We start from the raw sequence: 17074 nt of genomic DNA, 5'->3' as shown, positions 1-17074 counted from the left end.
GAAAATCATCGTTAGATCACCCAAAATTATTACCTTATAGCCAAGATTATTTTAATTATTATTAAATTGTTTTTTTCTACTTCGATCGTTAAGAGTTATCGATTTTAAATTATCATTAGATCACCAAAGATTATTTACTTATAGATTATTTTATTTTTATTTCATTTTTTTTATTAATTGTTTTTCAACTCGGATCGTTAAACGTTATCGATTGAAATTATAGTTAGCTAACACAAAATATTTATATAGTTTATTTTAATTATAACTTGTTTTTCTACTTCGATCGTTAAGTGTTTTCAATTGAAAATTATCGTTAGATCACCAAGAATCTTTTTATTATAGGTTTATAGGTTATTTTAATTAATTTAATTATAATTTATTTTCTTTTAATTACAATCAAAGTAGAAGCATGGTGATTTCAATGAAGTTTACTTCTAAAAGATAATAAGGTTAATACTTTATTTATCCGTTTTACAATATTTAGCAAAAAAGAAAATGACATTAAAATAGATTATCTATATAGATCGCCAACGAAGCTCCCGGAGGAAACGTGCTCAAAATGGAAGAAGCGTTACCCCGTTGCACGGCTATCGCTGAGTAGCGATTCTAAATTTATCGATACCCTTTTTAACGACAGATATTTAAAGTTAACCTATTGAAATTAAAGTAGAAACTGAATTTCTTTTACAATTATAATTTACTAAGTGGTTCCCCTTGTTTTTGATTATATCAACATTGAAAAGCTTATTTCTTAATTTTAGTTAATTTAAGAATAATATACGCTTTCCTGTTCGTTAATTTAGAAAAAATTGCTCTGATAATTAATAACATTCTTCTCATAAAAACTAATATTTTCTTCTTGGTTTTAAGTTAACTATCTCAACATTGAAAAAAAATTATTATTATTATTATTATGTTTATTAAAATACAAACATTAATAAAGAAATTATTCTTGTAAATAACTCCGATAATTAATCGAATAAATTATTCTTGGAGTAAACGAAAAAAAATTCGGAGATATTAATCGATTGTTTACTCTTTCCGTTGACAGATGGCGACACCGTGTCGGCAAAGAAGCGGATTTGTCGTTCCTGCGGCTTCCTTTCTTCTCCCCTCTCGGCAGCAGCAACGACGGACGGTCGCGGCCGTGAATTGTCTTCTTCGGTAGCCGACGTCTGACGATCGAGGCAAGGTTTATCTCAGCTCGCCGCCGCGACGAACTACGGACGCATTTTGGATTTATTTCGCTCGCCATTCCCCCCCGAAAGTCGGAGAATCCCCAAAAGTGGTACGAGTTTATTTTTCCAAGCCTGGATTATCTACCGACGGTATCCAAAACAATGCGCGTTGAGATTTAACTTCAGTTTCGACGATTCAAAGTCGCAGGTGTCGGAATAATCGTAGTCTCGACTCTCCGGGGCTAGCCCTTAGCGAGTCCCCGCCGCCGCGCAGGGGAAGGCAAAAAATACAACACGAATTTCTAAAACCGAGGCTTAGCGCGTCTCTTCGGCATTTTACCTGATTGGCGGCCCCTTCGTACGCCAGACTACTGGGGAAAATAATCCCGTATCCAGCCGCCTTCGCGACGCCTCGTTCGAAAATATTTTGCGTCGAAATCGGCCCTGTGTGCTACGAAACTTGTTTTTATGATACGTTCAACGTCAAATACTTAAACGACGCCAGTACGGTGGACTTCGACAGTAACTCGAACTACTAAAAGGTATGTTTCTATTTATTTCACATTTATTTGAGCGTATTTACTCGTTACAATGTGAGAAATGTTCGGGCCAAAATTTCGCGTCCGCCAAGGCTTAACCGTTGAATTTTTCATGGGTTTTGTTTTTTGAAAGAACGCGGTTTTTGCCCGTTTGATGATAGTTTTCAAAAATACCGAAGACGTTCGTTGACTTTCGCCCCTAAGTCGCTCGAGGCAATATCAATGAGGTTAAATAAGTTAAATAAATTTTAACGCTCGATTTATTTAAGAAAATTGTCAAATTTTTTAATCGTTTCAAAAATGGGACCATCGTCTTGATCAAATTTATCAGTTAGGACTAGGCCTAACGAATCTTTTCGGGGTCCTTAAACTCAGTCGGCGTAAAGAAAAGTTGCGCTCAGAATCGATTTTTTCCAGTCGAGCTTTGCTCCCTTTTAGCTCTACAACTGCGCCTATTTCTATTTTATCGTTTTAACACCCAATTTTTTTTTCAAAAAGAACTTTGTCCGTTCCTACCAGTACTTCTAGAGTCGTAAAAATGTGTCGTACGACTTTGATGACCTTTTCATAATCACGTTTAGTCGGCGATTACCGTCGCGATATTAAACACGTACACTCGATAATTAAAAGGTATTTAGGGGGATATATAAATATGGTATCGTTGATTTCGTGTTACCTCTATTTGATTCCCACCCCTCTAGACCTGTCGGGTTTCTAAGAAATTGATCTACTTTCCTTCTTTTGCTTTTGTTTATTCTGGGCCTGCCTAACTTTTATAACTGTCAAGGTTTTTCCTGCTACTTTTTGCGCCTATCTCCCTCCACGCCTTGATATTCAGTCATTTTGACGGTTTTCACTTTATATAATATATATACCGATATCTTTTTTCTGCTTTTTCCCATATTCTTAACAATCGATATTACATATTCATATTTTCCTACGCCAAAAAAAACACAGCAACCCATACCCTGCAGATATAGATATAGTTTTCCTTATTCTGAATATTTAAGACACACCAAAATAAAAGTAGGGCTAGGTTAAAGTTATTATGACTGTTTTATTTGTATCTGGGTTTTTTATTTTCAGTTGTGGGTCATAAATTTGCTATTTTTGTTGCAACGATTATATTTAATATTTATGGAAATATGTGGGTACTACCATAAATAACAAAATAACGTAATTTTTTCCTAATTGGCAAACTTATGGTTATTATGTTACTTATGGTACTACCTACGTAGTCTTGATGGATTTCGTATTAAATTAATTCAGTTAATTCGTAAGGTTAGGTCGTTTGATTCATAATTGTTTCTTGGGAACGTTTAGCTTCCTTAAGTTTTATTATCTACTTAGGAAGTTGGTTTTCATATGAATTATGACAGTTGTTTGATATTTTCCTTGTAAAATTAATATTACTAGTTTATTTTTAAAACACCACTAGGAGATATATTTTTTGTAATAATTAAATAACGTTGCCACAATACCTAGAAATTTGGGTATGGGTCCAAATTTTGTCTGGGAATTTTGAAAATTAGTCAAAAAATCAAGGAAATATCAGAATTTTATAATATATTGGCTTAAAATTAAAAAAATTGGTCACTAAATAAGTTGGAACTTGAAACTGCCAACCTTGTAATATTATGGAACCAATTTAGTTTAAATGTCAAATCAAGAAATATGTTCTAATGAAATGTTATATTTGAAAATCAAAATCAAATTACCAAGATTATAGAAAAATTCTCATATTTAAAAAAATACTTAAAATTCAGTATTGATAAATTCACACGATTATAGGAATTACATAATTGTAATAATAATGAAATTACATTTTACAAAAGACTGTATTTAAAGTGTAGCAGAAGTTTCGATATTTACAACAGATTTAAATTAATATTTAAACATTTTATGCAAATTAAATTAGTCCATTTAATATTTGTGCTTTGGTTAAACTATTGACACAGTTTCGAAGAAACTTCTTAGTGATATTTAGTCACTAAACAAGACATGATGTAATTATTACGCTGAAATAAGCAAAATCCCTCTATGCTAATGATACAGCTAGTAATCTTGTAACTTAACTAGTGACATACGTGTCCTTAAGGTATTAGTTTATTTGGTCTTTTGTTCTACATCTACTTTTGTTCTTCGTAATCGTTAGCAAATTGAGGTCGCAGTGTTGATGATTTCGCTCGTAATTCTTAATTCAAAAGAGTCGCCTTAATTCGGGCTTGGAAACGCGCGTTCTTTTAGTAATTATAATTGTTTTTCTGGCGTTTCTCGGTGTCATGACTCATAATTCAGGGGCTAATTTCGGCGCCCGGAATTGTCCTTTTTTGTGGGTACCTTCGCACTAGTCTTCAAATTGAATTAAGTCACTTCAGATATATTTAAAATTGAATTAAGTCACTTCAGATATATTTAAAATTGAATTAAGTCACTTCAGATATATTTAAAATTGAATTAAGTCACTTCAAAATATATTTAAAATTGAATTAAGTCACTTCAGATATATTTAAAATTGAATTAAGTCACTTCAAAATATATTTAAAATTGAATTAAGTCACTTCAAAATATATTTAAAATTGAATTAAGTCACTTCAAAATATATTTAAAATTGAATTAAGTCACTTCAAAATATATTTAAAATTGAATTAAGTCACTTCAAAATATATTTAAAATTGAATTAAGTCACTTCAAAATATATTTAAAATTGAATTAAGTCACTTCAAAATATATTTAAAATTGAATTAAGTCACTTCAAAATATATTTAAAATTGAATTAAGTCACTTCAAAATATATTTAAAATTGAATTAAGTCACTTCAAAATATATTTAAAATTGAATTAAGTCACTTCAAAATATATTTAAAATTGAATTAAGTCACTTCAAAATATATTTAAAATTGAATTAAGTCACTTCAAAATATATTTAAAATTGAATTAAGTCACTTCAAAATATATTTAAAATTGAATTAAGTCACTTCAAAATATATTTAAAATTGAATTAAGTCACTTCAAAATATATTTAAAATTGAATTAAGTCACTTCAAAATATATTTAAAATTGAATTAAGTCACTTCAAAATATATTTAAAATTGAATTAAGTCACTTCAAAATATATTTAAAATTGAATTAAGTCACTTCAAAATATATTTAAAATTGAATTAAGTCACTTCAAAATATATTTAAAATTGAATTAAGTCACTTCAAAATATATTTAAAATTGAATTAAGTCACTTCAAAATATATTTAAAATTTAATTAAGTCACTTCAAAATATATTTAAAATTTAATTAACTTCAAAATATATTTAAAATTTAATTAACTTCAAAATATATTGAAAATTTAATTAACTTCAAAATATATTGAAAATTTAATTAACTTCAAAATATATTGAAAATTTAATTAACTTCAAAATATATTGAAAATTTAATTAACTTCAAAATATATTGAAAATTTAATTAACTTCAAAATATATTGAAAATTTAATTAACTTCAAAATATATTGAAAATTTAATTAACTTCAAAATATATTGAAAATTTAATTAACTTCAAAATATATTGAAAATTTAATTAACTTCAAAATATATTGAAAATTTAATTAACTTCAAAATATATTGAAAATTTAATTAACTTCAAAATATATTGAAAATTTAATTAACTTCAAAATATATTGAAAATTTAATTAACTTCAAAATATATTGAAAATTTAATTAACTTCAAAATATATTGAAAATTTAATTAACTTCAAAATATATTGAAAATTTAATTAACTTCAAAATATATTGAAAATTTAATTAACTTCAAAATATATTGAAAATTTAATTAACTTCAAAATATATTGAAAATTTAATTAACTTCAAAATATATTGAAAATTTAATTAACTTCAAAATATATTGAAAATTTAATTAACTTCAAAATATATTGAAAATTTAATTAACTTCAAAATATATTGAAAATTTAATTAACTTCAAAATATATTGAAAATTTAATTAACTTCAAAATATATTGAAAATTTAATTAACTTCAAAATATATTGAAAATTTAATTAACTTCAAAATATATTGAAAATTTAATTAACTTCAAAATATATTGAAAATTTAATTAACTTCAAAATATATTGAAAATTTAATTAACTTCAAAATATATTGAAAATTTAATTAACTTCAAAATATATTGAAAATTTAATTAACTTCAAAATATATATATATATTTTAAAATATTAAACTTTAAAAATATTTAAATCGGCAAACAAATTTTTATAAAATCAGTTTTTATATTAAACCTTAAATACAGTGATTTAAATAAATTATCTAAAAAAAACATTTAAATAAGGCAACAATTTTTTTGAAATACCAGTTTTTATTGAACTTAAAATTGTGATTTAAATAAATTTAAAAATGATTTACTTTAAATCCAGATTTAAATGAAATTAATTTAAGTCAGCCAACTTTAAACTATTAAATTTTCAAAATTTGGTTGCTATTTTTAAAATATTAGATTTTCATTGAATTTAAAATTGTGATTTAACTAAATTTAAAAATAACTTACTTTAAATCCAGATTTAAATAAAATTTGAAAATAACTTATTTAACAGATTTAAATGGAAATTAACTTAAGTCAGCCAACTTTAAATTATTAAGTTTTCAAAATTTGGTATCTTTTTTATATGTTTTTAAAATATTAGATTTTCATTGAACTTAAAATTGTTATTGAAATAAATTTCAAAATAATTTACTTCAAATTCAGATTTAAAACTATTAAACTGCAAAAAAACTTAACGTACCTGGGCGTAACTACTTTTATGTCGATAAAAAACCGACTATTTCGTAAAATCGTGTTCTAATTTATTCCAATTAAATATAAATTGATTTAACACTTGCAAACTCGAACAATAACGAAATGTTAGCGCGACTGGCAGGGCAGGGTAAAAAAATGTCTGCGGTTCTCAATCAATCAAACAAAGCTGCTCCCTTTTGTGTTCAAGAAATAATAGTAAGGCTCATTTATTAATGAAAAATAATAACGGGGGGGGGGTGTCGCTGCACTTAATAATATAAGAATGCCTAATATCAAACCGGTTACAATGGAACGAAGAACATTTTTGCTTGTTATAATACGAAAGTAAGGAAATACTTGGGTTATTCCCCCCCCCCCCCGCGCAGTCGTTTCAATTCCCCCCCTCCCCCCTTAGCGCGAGCATCGGAAAGACAATGGCCTCTTTTTAAGATTCCCCCTCCACAAAGAGACCTCGATCGATGGCCCGCAATGTCCCCCTTGGCTCTTCCTAGTTTTTAATCCAACGCCACCTCCTGTTCCCGCGAACCCTTTCGTACCGTTACAGGGTGATTGGATTATACCAAGACTCTTAGCTAGCACCCCACCCTTACTCCACAACTTCGATTAAATATTACAAGCTTGCCGTACTCCCCACGATAACTGAACGCTTTCATTGTTTTGGTTTAAATTAGGGTTTTGAAATCCATTTGGTTTTAAGCTATTTAAATTGCTTGATTTGTCTAGAATGTTGTGAGTTTTATGTTATTCGATGGATCACTTAATTGAATATTTCTGGGGTATTTTAAATTTATTAGGTTTATATTATTTTTGGGTAGAAATTCTTGAAAATATTCAACTTAGTCTTATTTAAGTCTATATTAAAATGAGGGTAAAAATGTCGACCCACCCAGCAGAATTTTATTGGTACACCCTGGCCAATTTGGGAATTGTTTTGTACACCCTGGCTAATTTGGGAATTGTTTTTGTACACCCTGGACAATTTGGGAATTGTTTTTGTACACCCTGGACAATTTGGGAATTGTTTTTGTACACCCTGGACAATTTGGGAATTGTTTTTGTACACCCTGGACAATTTGGGAATTGTTTTTGTACACCCTGGACAATTTGGGAATTGTTTTTGTACACCCTGGACAATTTGGGAATTGTTTTTGTACACCCTGGACAATTTGGGAATTGTTTTTGTACACCCTGGACAATTTGGGAATTGTTTTTGTACACCCTGGACAATTTGGGAATTGTTTTTGTACACCCTGGACAATTTGGGAATTGTTTTTGTACACCCTGGACAATTTGGGAATTGTTTTTGTACACCCTGGACAATTTGGGAATTGTTTTTGTACACCCTGGACAATTTGGGAATTGTTTTTGTACACCCTGGCCAATTTGGGAATTGTTTTTGTACACCCTGGACAATTTGGGAATTGTTTTTGTACACCCTGGACAATTTGGGAATTGTTTTTGTACACCCTGGCTAATTTGGGAATTGTTTTTGTACACCCTGGCCAATTTGGGAATTGTTTTTGTACACCCTGGCCAATTTGGGAATTGTTTTTGTACACCCTGGCCAATTTGGGAATTGTTTTTGTACACCCTGGCCAATTTGGGAATTGTTTTTGTACACCCTGGACAATTTGGGAATTGTTTTTGTACACCCTGGACAATTTGGGAATTGTTTTTGTACACCCTGGACAATTTGGGAATTGTTTTTGTACACCCTGGACAATTTGGGAATTGTTTTTGTACACCCTGGACAATTTGGGCATTGTTTTTGTACACCCTGGACAATTTGGGAATTGTTTTTGTACACCCTGGCCAATTTGGGAATTGTTTTTGTACACCCTGGACAATTTGGGAATTGTTTTTGTACACCCTGGCCAATTTGGGAATTGTTTTGTACACCCTGGACAATTTGTGATTTTTATCTAATAAAACATCTTTCGGGATACTATCCGAAAACCCTGTACAGTAATTTGCTTAACGTCTGCTACCTTAATCGGTAACGTATACGGCCTGTACAATAGGCATTATTTATAACATAGCTTGCTCCCCTCCCTCGTCGATCCTGATGTATGATTGATAGATCGTAATGGGTGCGAAAGGGGAGAGTAATTTTGGCCCCCCACGCTTTTGGTCGATGGGAAACACCCCTTTTATACCCCCCCAACCCTCCATGCGTTCTGAAAGGAGGGTATTGCAACCGGTATTTTAGCTCGAACTACCTTTCTTTAGTTACTTTCTTGGTGGCGGCGATCGCTTTGGGTGGAGCAGCTAAGCTATCCGCGCGGATTTCTTTTCGTGCATTATATTTTTTCTGGTCAAGACGCTTCTGGAATAACCGCGTGTGGGAGAAGGGTGGGGGCTATATCGGTGTTTTTTTGGGAGGGGTGTAAGTAGCTTTTTTTTCGGGGTTTCTTGGTCCCGATTCCTGAAAAATTTCCCATTTTGAGAATTTTCGGAAATTTGATTCTAAAGGTAATTTCGGAAGTACCGTTCTGATTTTGGGATTTTAGAGAGCGATTTTTTATGATGATTTTTAGTTTTTGGTTTATTTTGAGATTTTGGGATTTTCAAAAGGAAATCTCGGTTTTTGAGATTTTGGGATTTCCAAAGTGAAATCTTGGTTTTTGAGATTTTGGGATTTCCAAAGTGAAATCTTGGTTTTTGAGATTTTGGGATTTCCAAAGTGAAATCTTGGTTTTTGAGATTTTGGGATTTCCAAAGTGAAATCTTGGTTTTTGAGATTTTGGGATTTCCAAAGTGAAATCTTGGTTTTTGAGATTTTGGGATTTCCAAAGTGAAATCTTGGTTTTTGAGATTTTGGGATTTCCAAAGTGAAAAAAAAGTTGAAATTTAACTATTTTTATGAAAAATACCGCATTGAATATATTCTTGACATTTAATATATTTTCCAAAAAGCGAGTTTCAATACCCTCACCGCCATCTATCGGATTTAAAATTAACTATTATAATGGTACTTGTCACAACAAAGGGAAGCGTAAACTGACGTCATAGGTCACCGAGGTCACTCTGAAGTATGACGTCAAAGGACCACCCTCGTGTGTTAGATTTTGTTGAAACTTTCTTATTAGGGTAACCATGGCGACTTGTAGCAATTGCTAGGTTTTAAACCAGGGTTGGCACTTGCATTTTTTAATAAAAATCAAATCAATCGATTTTTTTAATTTATTGATTGTTATACAATTAATGACTCTTTTCCTGTATAATTATAATCTTAATTAAATTTAATTACTAATTAATATTTTAGTTTCGTCAGATTTATATATTTTAATTTTTGCCAATTTTTATTCCACCATTGAAATACATTGTATGATTTAAATCAAAGATTTTTTAAAATATTACGTGATTTAAATTGGCCAACACTGTTTTAAAGCGCAATATTTCTTCAGAAAATTTTAAATTGTACTCTAACCTTGGTAATAAAACTAATTTCGAATCTGAATAATCCATAATAAATAACAGGATTCAAAAATATCCCTGAACAAATATGGTCATAACGATCGCTTATTAAGTTGGAAGCCTTTCAGTATTTTGTTTGATCAGAATACGGGGAGACAGATAACCATTTTGAGGAAGTCAACACACCTTTATTTAACAATAAATAGGTTTGTCATCAAATCGTATCAAAACCGATAGAAATGGCGCTATTGTTATTGCGATTCCAACGATTGTCGAGGAAAGGGGGGGGGGTAAGAATAAATTATATTTTAATCAATAAGACCACGAGTTTATATTTAGCCGGGTGGGGATTATTAAGGGGGGCAAAGGAGGCCCGACTGATAAAGCGGCGAATGTATTGAGAGCTTTGTTATCTTTCAAAGAGGCCCATTAAATATCGTTCGACTAGTCGCTTTACCCGTGTTTGCCGATAACATACTATTCATAGTTCTTGGAACTCGGTAAGTACGCTCCGGGTGCCGTATCATCTCAACGGGTTGCGAAAATAAATCTTGTTGCAAGAATACATTTGGAGTTGACAGAGAATGTGGCACTATAGACCCCAACGCCGCGAAATTTTGACCGGCGGTGTTGAACCAAAATTTAACGGCGGCGGCGAGGGTTGGACGTAAGGCACTAGTCACACTACTAAAACAGGGTTGCCACACGTCAGGGAAAACAGAAATCAGGGAAAAGTCAGGGAATTTAAAAATGGGCCTAAAAATTCAGGGAAAAGTCAGGTAATTCAATTTTATCTTGGCACTTTTTGAAGGTAATTTAACTCTAGCTCTATGACAAATTCTATGATTATCATTTATTTCTTTGATTGTTTGGCTAATTTTTTCAACATGGCATTAACCTTTTAACTGAAATATAAGTCCATAAAATTTATTAACTTCTGATAAAAGTAAAATATAAAAAAAAATTTGGCCTTAATAAGTCAGGGAAAATCTCTTAAAATGGTCAGGGAAAACAGGGAATAGTCAGGAAATTTGAATCTGAAAATTTTGTGGCAACCCTGTAAAATAAATAAATTAGTCGAAATCTGGGAACTCAATAGTCAATTTGACTAGTGATAAATTTACCTAAATATTCATAAATAATGGCGAATGTGGCGTGTCATAAATTCATCATTCATCAATCCCATTTTATTTAAAAAAAAAACCATGTAACTTAAGAGATAATAAATTCCTATTTGAATTCTGACGGTTAATGGAAAATGTTGGCTGTCCTTGTTTTTATACCCCCATTTTTACCCGCACTTTGAGATCGGTGGAACAAATAAATTAACCGGCAACAATTTCGATTAATCATAAAAATTTTGGTTAACTGGTTATTTAGGAACAATTTATACGAATAGACAACGATTAACATTAAAAAATAATCTGTTTTTCTGATATTTTTTGCATAATTGTCGGTTATGAATAAAATTTAATAATTGGATAATTTCTTATTCAAACGCCGATCTCTACCCCCACTCGTCAGTGACTATTAAAATAAATTAAGGTAGGAGGCTCGTGAGTCGCTAGTCAGGCTGACTACAAAAAAAACTATCCTTATGTCCAACCCGGGCGGTATTTATATGAAATTTAGTTTTCATTGTAGGACGTCTAGGAGCTTAAGACGTTAAGAGTACACACTAAATACCAACAGACGTGATAAAGAACTACATGTTTGTTAAAGCTGCAAAGATACTGATATCAAAGGAAAATCTGGTAGCCTTGTATTTTAAACCTTCGGCGGCGCACCTGCATCGGGGTCTATGGCAGTCTAGAGTTGCCAGATTGACGGTTTTCCCGCCCGATTGGGCCAAGTAATCATCGATTTCAGAAATAAATTATTCGTGGACGATATATCTGCCAATATTAACAAAGTTGGCTATCATAACAGTAGTGTATATGATAAAATCATCGTTAAAGACCGTTCACTGTCATACCATTTTATTTTAATTTTTCATGAAAACAAGTTTGCAAGAGCATATCCGAATATGTTTCTTTTCATTTTACGTGATACATATTTTCTATCACAAATCGAATTAGAGGTCGGGGATGGTTAACTTTTATTCAATAGATAAAGCTCCCAAAATTATTCGTAAAACGTTTTGATCAAGTAATTTATATTTCTGTATTATCCGATTAATTTTTTGATAAATTTGTAAAATTAATTGGAAAAACGACGTTTTTTTCGATAAAAAGCTCAAATTTTACGAATAATACATGTTTTTTAATCATTTTCCGAAATATTAACCGGTAAATTTCTTTGTTTACATTTTTTCCCGAAAAAAATCAATTTAAACATGGATAATAATTAACCGTTACCGACCTCTAAATCGAATATCGTGGTTGTTTATTTGTTTACACTCGTAACCACCTGTCTAAAAAAAGGAATGATCTAGCTTCTAAAGTCTGGCTCGTGGTTGTTTATTTGTTTACACTCGTAACCACCTGTCTAAAAAAAGGAATAATCTAGCTTCTAAAGTCTTTCGTACGTGGCGCAGTCAATCAAATAAAATATTATCATTAATAGTTAATCGATAATTTTATTATTTTTAAATGTTTTTCTGAAAATATTTTTCAGTCGATACCGATATTAGAAAAATAGGCCGATATATTGGTGCGAGAGATAAGTAAAAACGCCACCAATGAACAAGGTGCGGCATTCTCGGTTACACAATAAATTCTTGCTGTTGTATCCATGATTCACTCAAATATTTCTCTTATCAAGCGATGATTTATTCCAGGCTAGACTTGCCCGTTATCAGAGTGATAATAATTAAAACTTTAATCTCCACAATCCATAGACAAAACGATTTCCTACTCTGAAGGTAATGTTTTTCCCGTAAGAATACGTCTAAAGTACGTTACAAAAATATTGAAATTTCTAATCGTTCAAATACGAGTAAAAATCGCCACAAAATTTTTAATTGAAATTTTAAATTCCCTTTTCTGACAATATTGAAATTTGATATCCTGAAATTCGAGCAAAAATGGTTCACGAAATCTAAAATTTAAATATTAGAATCCGTGTTTGAATACATCGAAATTAAACATCTGGAAATTCAACCAAGATTCAGCCATAAAATAGGAAATTAAAATTCCATTTTGAATATATCAAAATTAAACGTGTTAAATTCGACTAAGATTCCGTCAAAAAATATAAAATTTTATAATTCCGTTTTGATTATAACGAAATTAAACATCTGGAAATTCGACCACGATTATTCAGCTATGAAATCTTAAATTTTAAAAATCCCGTGTTGAAAATATCGCAGACTAGGCAGGTAGCACCTGCTCATTCCTTGTCCACTGGTTATTCTGCCATATGAATCAACATTTCCAAAATTTAATCATCTCCATTTAGAGCCAATTGCGCTACACCCATTGAATTGTATCTTGCAAAGCCCAGAAATTGGTGTTAAACCGATGGATTTGGTCTCTCAAGAGTGCCAACTCGTCAGTCTGGTTCGCAGCTGTGTTGTTCTTATGAGTAAATAATCCTGGCTCTTGTGTTTAGGCTGTTTTAACATTGCTTACAACCTCCGTAACTAACCGGTGTTGGAAGAAAAACAAAGTTTACCCGATAATACCGATTACTACCGGATATGGGGTACAGTCAACGTCGCCCAAACAGAATACCAGTCGCGGTTTACCCTTTAATATACTTTTATTTACTTTGAATTGGCAGTGGTGCCAAAGCTGCTGGCTCACCATTATTTGTAACGTAATTGTGGTCAAGTGGACTTGGTTTACTTACTTTTATTTGACAGTGGTACCAAAGCTGCTGGCTTACTATTATTTCTAACGTTATTGTGGTCAAGTTGACTTGGTTTACGATTCCAATTAGCTTGTCAGTACCAATGATGCCTGATTTACGGGTATTTTTCAATGGGTAAATTGTATATCCCAACCTTTGTACGCGCTGCAAAGCGTTCTGCGTGACCGAACTAAAAGGGGCGATGTATTTTTTGGTCGACCAAGTCTCCCGCAATGCGTGAAGAAATTCTTACTTTTATGGCTTCCTCTGGCGTTGTTACCTTATAGTTAAGTCCTAAATACGCCCAGCCTTGGGTGAAGTGTCAGGTAACTGTAATTGAAGCTTTTTACGTAACCTAATATTACAGTAAAAAGCTTCATGGCGGTCTTTCCAACGTTAATAAACGGTATCAGGTGACATTCCATTAGACACCTAAAAGTTCCTCCGTTACTTGTTTAGTATTGGATAAAGTTACGCTGGCTCCCACTCTCAGTGCGAGGTAACCTTTAGTGTCTCTATCGGTTACTTGGTGGTACGTTGGAAAGAGGGGGTCCTGTCGAATCCTAATTGATAAGGCGAGCAGGTGACTCGTGTACGTATTAAAAGCAGACGCTCGGCCGAGCGCGTTACATGGCGCATCTTTGACGTAGACAAATTCTAGTCTACCACTGGATGGTGAAGTCTAGCTCACGCGCAGTAAACTGTACCTCCTTCCTTGCCTTCCATTAAACTATCACTTGACTGGCACGTTCCCCGTCTTTCAACGAATTATTTTTAAATTTTTTTTTGAATAGCCGCATCTGTTAGTACTCCGTAGAAAATCTTGTAAATTCATTTGGGTTTTTCGTCTATTTTGGGGTTGTTGGTTAGAAATTAACCACGGCATATTTCAGTAGTATTTTCTGGCAATATTCTACCGTCAACGCTGACTGTGAGTCATATTTTTTTTCGCGTTTGTAAATAAAGTTGTACGAGTAATGTCGATCTAATGTCATTTGTAGTTTGTAACGGGGTAAAGAGCAAAGTAACGAGATACCCGATCTTGGAAAATCGTGCAGGAATTCCAAATATTTTTGATGAGGAGATTAAATATCAATAAAGTATAAAATTTCCTTCATTTCCACGGATAGGAAGATTGTGTTTTATAAATTCCACGCTACGCCTTTATCTCTTAAATGTATTCTTTTCTTAGTAAAGAATTTGGGAAATTATTGTACAGTACTAAAAACTACTAATTTTAAATATCAAAAAGATCTTCAATTTTATTCTTAGAAGATTATGTGAAATTATTGTATAGGTTTTACAATTATTTCTTTTAAATAGTTCAATTTCACACTCTTTTCTGAGAATATAATTTACGTAATACATTATTAAATTTTAATGTAACTTTTTAATATTTCTAGTTATATTTATTAATACTATATAATAATTAATTTATTTCGCCTCTAAGAATAAAATTCACCTAATAAACCTTTAAGGCTATAAATGGAATTAAAATATTATTTATAATAATAATAATACTAATTTAATATTATTTTTAATAATAATAATAGTAATAATACTAATTTAATATTTTTTATAATAATAATAATAATAATAATTTAATATTATTTTTAATAATAATAATAATAATAATAATAATAAATAGTTGTATATAAATGTAAATAGTTTCTTTTATTGTAAATCATTGCGAACAAAAAATAAAAAATAAAAAAAATAATAATAATAATAATAATAATTTAATATTATTTTTAATAGTAATTAGACATTTTCATTCTTAAAAAATTTGTACCGAACTTTTCGCGATAGTTGCACTCGGCAAAAATCTAAGAAAATTAATAGTTCCGTAACTATTTGCCATGTGTTAAAAATACCCATTATTGTAAAGGCGTGAAAGTTGTGATCCGGTTTGGCATACCACCCACACCTTTAATTCCTTTGTGTCTAAGAACTACGCATTTTCAAAAAGTCCTGAAATTCCACAAACAAATGACCATTTTTGAGCAAGGTGAGCTTCATATCTAATGTGGACGACAAGGCGTTTGATTTAATATCCAATACGTGATTGTTCTAACCTGAACATTTTCCACATCCTCTCCAAAATGACGAAAAGGGAGCCGACTCTACTAGGTCGGTGCCGCCATAGATATTTAATAACAGTGGCGTCATCTAGCGAAGAATTTGATTCAACGCCCACCCTGCCACGACCTTTTTTATCTCTGTTGAAACGGTCACGAACGCTGTTTCGACCGCCCACCTCCACATTTTGCCTTTTTTTAACATTTTCTGAAAAATGCCCTTTTCGAAAACCTTACCAGCTACTATTGGGGAAAGTTAGTTTTAAGGTTAAATCTACGACATTCGTTTTACATTATGTCCCTCTTTTGATAACGCTTTTACGTTACTAACCCCATATATTATATACTGTATAAGAAAACTCCCCTACCTTGGTTGGAATATAAAGGATTTTCTAGGTCTAGGTTTTCTACTTTTAAGTTTTTTTAGTAAACCGTATTATTTTTTGTGAACTTGGGCATAGCGAGTCCGTGTTGTTTTTGTGTAGTGCAGCGTTTTCATTTTCATTAGCGTTGCCAACTTTTTGTGTAAGCCTATTGGTTTTTGTTAAACGATAAATTTACCATATGTATAAACATTATAATTCTTAATCTGAGAATTAGGGATTTAAATTGGGTTATTATTGATATTATTATAGATAATTTTGTAAAATAAATTTCCGCCCACACTAATCCGTCGATAATTTTGTAAAATAAATTTCCGCCCACACTAATCCGTCGATAATTTTGTAAAATAAATTTCCGCCCACACTAATCCGTCGATAATTTTGTAAAATAAATTTCCGCCCACTCTAATCAGTCGGGTAATTTTGAAAAATAAATTTCCGCCCATACAAATCCGTCGATAATTTTGTAAAATAAATTTCCGCCCACTCTAATCAGTCGGGTAATTTTGAAAAATAAATTTCCGCCCATACAAATCAGTCGGGTAATTTTGAAAAATAAATTTCCGCCCATACAAATCAGTCGGGTAATTTTGAAAAATAAATTTCCGCCCATTCAAATCCGTCGATTATTTTCATCATTTGGTCCGAATTTCGCGTCTTTTTGTTTGCTCGAAGACCTATCGGTACGAGCTATTAGTAAGTTTTTAAATTTCTCCAAATTTGTTTAGGGTTTAGCTTTATTATCCCTTTTCATAATGGACTAATCTACTTATTCGCTAATTTTATCTTCCTTTACAATGCAGTCCATAGGTGGTTCCTTTTAACTTAGCGGTTTTAAAATGAAAATGTTAAAAAGTATCGACGTTAATTAATTGTTATTGTTAACGCTTT

The 17074-nt window shown here is 31.4% G+C and overlaps 1 protein-coding gene across 4 annotated transcripts in view; it reads left to right on the top strand.

Annotated features, from left to right (window-relative positions):
• The first annotated feature begins 1109 nt into the window (after window positions 1-1109).
• The window catches only part of LOC149966323 (plexin-A2-like), a 186947-nt gene continuing 170982 nt past the window's right edge, over window positions 1110-17074 (top strand). For all 4 annotated transcript variants that reach the window (XM_090152918.1, XM_090152911.1, XM_090152902.1 and 1 more), the window contains exon 1: window positions 1110-1720. The gene's annotated coding sequence lies outside the window, so the exon portion shown is untranslated. The remainder of the gene's footprint in view (window positions 1721-17074) is intronic.

Source organism: Leiobunum rupestre, chromosome 1 (assembly GCF_980474605.1).
Source record: "Leiobunum rupestre chromosome 1, qqLeiRupe1.1.hap1, whole genome shotgun sequence".
Classification (NCBI taxonomy): Eukaryota; Metazoa; Arthropoda; class Arachnida; order Opiliones; family Sclerosomatidae; genus Leiobunum; species Leiobunum rupestre.
Note: the sequence above shows the minus strand (reverse complement) of the source record. Positions and strands in the feature narration are given on the sequence as shown.